Genomic DNA, 6,000 nt, shown 5'->3' on the forward strand with positions numbered 1-6,000 from the left:
GATTTTAGGATTTTAAGATCAGCTCTGCCACAAACCTTTCATCACGCTCGCCCCATGATGAGCTCCGTGCTGCCAGAAGTACAGAGTATGTTTACAGACGTTGTTTACAGCATTCTGGGTTGTCGCCCATGCTGAGTTCATAATCACAATAAGCTGTTTACTGCACATACATCTTCATATTCCCATCGTTAATAACTCCTCAGACTTTAATCCTGCACGGAAATCTCACAGTATAAGCACAAAAGCTAACATTTGACCAGATTTCCAGTGTGCAGGATCATTCACACAGGAGCCAGAGATACAGTAGCATGCTGCTGCTTCCAATATTACAGTCTCTGTGGGAATTTGGGAGCAATTCAATGCAGAAGTGGGTATTGCCTCAGTAAGGTTAATGCACACAAATATTAAACTCATGAGTCCAGTTTTTGAAACTGTGTGTTCCTGGCTGGTTGTGGGTTAGTTTCAGACACACCTAACAAAGACATCCAGCTTTGTCCAGCAGCTAAATGGCTCTGCAATTAACTACTAGCAAGGACTAAAGGTAGGGTAGGAGATTTCATTCTGATGCACGTTTTGTTAAATTAGTGTAACTTCTCTTTACAATCTGATAGCAACCAATTAGTTCGGCAGTTTCTCATTAAAACGAAGAATCATCTGTGGAAGCTATAAAACACTAAAAACATCAGCCAATCCTCCGGGTGGACCCTGCGCGGAGTATTGGCTGGTTGTCACTCTCTTCCTGCTCTGCGCGCACCAGAGAGGTACGTGCATGATGGCCGACGTCACAGACCGCAGCTTGTCTTCAGGTAATGCGCGTCTATGTGATTGGGAGGCGTGGCTTCGGGGTGAGCTCCGAGAGAAAGGGGCGTGTGTTTACTTTCCAAATCTGGCTGATTCTCACTGAATTTTCAAAATCTCCTACCCTACCTTTAACCACTGGCTGTTTGAATTATTAATGGTATGGGAAATAAACTATATGGACAAAAGTATGTGGGCATCAAACCACCACTGGCTGGTCTTCATTTTCCTGGATCCCTATGCAGTCTAATGAAGGGTGATGAGGTCAGGACAGGCAACTCCCTTTACACCAAACTGGGAAGTTGACAAACGTTATCATCTAAATCCTCATAATATGATCTAAATCTGCAACAATCAGTCAATAAATAAAAAGTTAGAAACCAGAAAACACTGACTGATTAATCATGGACAATCAATCAATATTGCAAACAGAGCTAGTAGACTGCAGCATGAAGCTGTCCAACCTTTACATCTAAAACACCAGCAGGATGCTCAAGCTGCACATCGTGTCCATTTACTTTTGGTCACATGATTTAATTTAATAATTTGGTCGTGAATTGAAGCTAATTGCCTCTGCAGCTGGTTAGCTTAGCTCATCCATGCATATGTTGCATTTTTGGACTAATTAATATGAATGATGATCTGATAATAATAAATGATTATTTCTCCCATATGACTACATTTCTGTCCATTTACAACAATTATCAATACGGCTGTTTAATCTTAACATTCTATTTCCACACACTTGTCAGTTTTGTCTGAACAGAGAGAGCCAAGAAGGCACGATCAATTCTTTCAGCATTTACCTGATAAAGATTCTCAACTCAGGAGCTCCAGAAGTGGCCGTTATTATTCGGCCATGTTAACAATCACCTCTACAGCACATCTGCACATCTGCACATCTGTTTCTCTACTTTTTCTCACTTTTACTTCTTTTATTGTTTCGTATGATAGTTCTGTGCTTCAGCATGTTGTTTTCATTTGTAGGATTTATTTTGTATTGCGTTGGCGGTGTTATACAATCTAGATATTTTTTGTGAATCATTATTTTTAAGCTAGAAGTTGTCGTTCCAATTCAATAGTTTGGGGATCCATTTTAATCTTAACAGCTGAGTTTGTTGCATTCTGTTCAGAACCAAAACTCTGTTTGTTTTTTTATTTATTTGAAAGGCAGGTGAACATGATATTCACAAACAAATTAAATCCGACATACAACTTGTTGTGAGCCAGTTTTTGTCTGTGAAATGAGGAGGATATTAAATTTCCTGTAGAGGTTTGTCAAACCCGTTCTGTCGCTGCAGCAGTGAAAGGTAATCTGTTTCTCCATGCAGCTGTCCTGATCAAAGCATTCACACTCCCATGACTATCACACACACACACAACAACCCACACATGCAAAGGCACAATGGAGCCGCCTGGATATTCCCTGTCACATACATTGTGCGCATGCATGCAGCCGACACTGTGAAGGTGCAGAGACTCACAGCACACATGTGCTGCGACTTCACACACAAAGCAAATCTCTCTGCCGCTTGATGTTGTGTTTTCCTTAAGAAGCTTGGCTCCTGCTGTGAAGACAGCAGTGGAAGAATGGACGCACACACACACACACACACACACACACACACACACACTCTGCACAGACACTCAAAGCAGCTGTACAACAGAACCAAACCTGGGAGTAAGTCACCAGTCGGAGTGCCCACGCACGCCTTTTTTTTTCTTTCATTTGTTACACTGTTAGAGTTTTTAATGATCATTCTGCATTTAATACAGTAGGATCAGACATGAAGACTTGTAGCTGCATGTCACTTTTCATTTCTTCTGCTTGAAGACGTGGCTCCTGCTGTGGCCCCCAATATGGTTTTTCCAAATGTGCACAGCTGACAACCTAAAATATTCAGTGTTTCTACAAATGCTGGGTTTTCACTGGCAGATGGATTTTATCCACCGGAGAATCATTTGAATGATCTGCAGGCGGCAGCTAAACCATTGAAAATATCAGACTAATACAGAAGGTGCTTGTATTTTTTTCACTGGCTTCATGGTCCCTCCCCTGCCTGCACTTATGAAACATTCTCTGTGCCGCGGTTTATCACCGATGTGCTGCTGCAGGTTTGCAGTTCTTCTACCACTGTACCCGACCCCCCCCCTCCACCAACCCCACCTCCCTCACAAGGGAATGTACCCAACCCTCTCCTTTCATGCTTTAGTCATCCCGCCTGGGCTGCTGCAACATCCCCTGGCTCGACTCCCGAAGCACTCTTTAGCCCTTACATCCAGAATTCTCTCCTCAGCACACACACACACACTGCAGTGCCACTGCTGGCTCATGAAGGCTGTTTATATCAAACACAAGCTCTGCTGCTCCAACCTCTAGGCCACAGTGCACAGTCTAGTTGTGCACGTCAGCCTGTAATCTGCATTCTGTTGTTACCTGCCACTTAGCTTTTCTCTCCCTGTGGCAGTCTGCCTATACACACACCCTCATCTCACTAAAGGTAGAAAAACCTTCCTCCATCTGACTGATCAGCAGACACTTCCTATTTTCCATCATATCCCCCCAAAAACCCATCTCTTCAATAAAAACTTAAAAACTAAAAAAAATAAAGACTTTTCATATTGCTTCTGCTGTCGTTTCACACACACACAGGATCATTTAAAGATTGTGCTTGTGCAGGTTTGTTTTTTTTTTTTTAAATAAATGAATTGCACTTTAATAAATAGTGAGAATGTCTCTCTGAAGCCTCATATATACGAGAAGGTGAAACAACGCTGCAGGGAAACGGATAATGAGGATCGTGGGATAGGGAGAAGTTATAGGATTATGCTGAATGCAAAAACAGGCTGATGGGTAATTAGCAATACGAAGATGCAGACACTAGACTTATGTGTATGTTATATAATGCAGATACGGATACACAAAAAAAAAACAATATTCTGTGCTTTATTTGGATTTTAACCTTGGCAAAAGTGTGTTATGCTGTGAGGAGCACATTTTTTACACAGCCTAATACACTGGATCAGGATGAACCAATACATGACAAATTCAGCCCACCGTCCTTTTATGACATTTTAAAAACCTCATTTTGCTCTTTCAATGTGAACTCAAAACATTTTCAAAGTAATCTTTACCTGCTATGGGGAGTTAGGATTAGGGCAAGTGCAGACAGAAAATTCTGAAATATTGGCTTTTATTTATAATTATAATTAATGTGGCAGAAACCACAGTGAACTCATACTGACCTCAGTGGTTAGCAGCTGGTACGAGCTAGAGAGTATTCTGCCCCTTCCTTCTCTTATCTCTGGTCCTGGAGCATTGATTTTTAATAACGCCATAATATTAATGGCTGCAAAAAAAAGCCACAATAAACAACTTTTTTACTTCAATAATCTGCAAAAAGTCAGGACTTGTTACCTATATGTATAACATCTCAACACATTTTAAGGTTTTATGGTCTTAAATGTAGCTCTCAGCGTAAGTTCAGTCATGGAGACTCTATTTCACATCATCCACCACTTATCTCTATCCGCTTCCCTCTCCCTCTTCACCATCCTCGCACTCTCTCTCTCTCTTTCACTGCACTGCACTCCTTCACCAATCAGCTGTCGATCTGTCCTTCTCCTGCCCAATCATAGCGTAGCAAGAAATTTAAAAGCCTCTGTCTCTTCTCCAGCTGCCTCCTGTCGAATCCGGCAACCCTCCTCCACCCCAAGCACCTCCCGATCCATGCAGTTCAAGGCCTCCTCTCTCCTGATCTCCAGCTTCTACACCACAACCAGGTCTAGACCCAGGGGGGGGGGGGGTGTCGTCCTTTCGGACGTGATCCTCACGATGGGGTCTAGGACGCCAATGCACGTTTACAATTATTGTATTAATAAATGCTTTCTTATTTAGTTCACTGAGTCTCTCATGATTGAAATGACATAGTAGCTGGTTAGGGTTATGCATCAGCATTATGTAACCCTGTCTTGTTGATGTGGGTTAGGACTAGGGCTCTGAACATTTTTGTCCATCCACTCCAAAGAAACAGTGGAAGACTATGAAGGCGTTACCATTATATGCAGTTAGCATGAATGCATCATGAAACACAAAAAATAAAGTAGTGCTTATAAAATATACTTTAAAATACAGATTTTAGTTGTACTGTTGATGTTTCTTTTCTGCAAAATCAGTGTAAAGCTCTAAATTAAGCCTGTGAAATATAAATTAAAAGCATTCTCAAGTAAATAACTATGCTCCATTAATGCGATTTTAGGTCATTCACAGTCAGTGTGAATATATGCATGTAAAATCCGGGTTCATTCCCTGTTCATTAGTAAATTAAAAAGCTGATTTGTGCAAGCTATAAGCGTGTGAATGGAAAACAGTGTGTGACAAACAGTCCTCCATCTCTGTTTCTCTGCCTTGTTCATGTCGCCCTTTCAGCCCCAGCTCTGTAAGTGAAGGGAAAGCGAGTGCTATTTAATCAAAAAAGTGTCACATTAATTCAGACAAATTCAAGCAATCTAGTTTTCTAATAAAGCTGTCATATTTGCATCCGGTGACTTACGCTCACTATCGTTTTAGATTAATTCCCGTCACAACCTTTTTGATTTATGAATGCATAATAACTGAGAGCAATGTCTGTGACTGTGAGCAGGAGTGCACACGTGTGTGTGTGTGTGTACATTTGTGTCTACACATCCTTGATTTTTAATCTAACATGTTGCTTGCATGCAGATGAGAGAAAAATCACATTTTGCGATGATTTAAGCCTGTTAAGAGAAAAAGATCAGACTCCTGGTGTGAAGGAGCAGTAGTTGCATCATCACTTCCCCTTTCATCTCTGCTTATCTCATTGCCATTCATAACAAAACACGCGCTCTAAGAAGCCCTCCTCCCCACTTAACATCGTCCTTCCATACCAATTCTTCACACATCTAAAGGCTAACATCTTTCTGTGCTCCGTTTTTTGCATAATAGTTGTGAAAAGTATACACAATTTGTTGTTAGCTTTGCGAATTGTAAGATCAGCTGTGAGGACTTTAGTTACTCAGGACTGCAGAGTGGATCCAAGAGCAGACGCCAGAAACAGACAGATGTTGAAACAGTTTACAATGAAGAAGGGCAGCAGAGAGCAATAGAGTGGAGGGTTCAACACAATGGAGGACACTCTGGAGAACAACAAAGCCCAACAAGGAACACAAAGTTATCCAGAC

The sequence above is a fragment of the Parambassis ranga genome, chromosome 24 (genome assembly GCF_900634625.1).
Source record: "Parambassis ranga chromosome 24, fParRan2.1, whole genome shotgun sequence".
NCBI lineage: Eukaryota > Metazoa > Chordata > Actinopteri > Ambassidae > Parambassis > Parambassis ranga.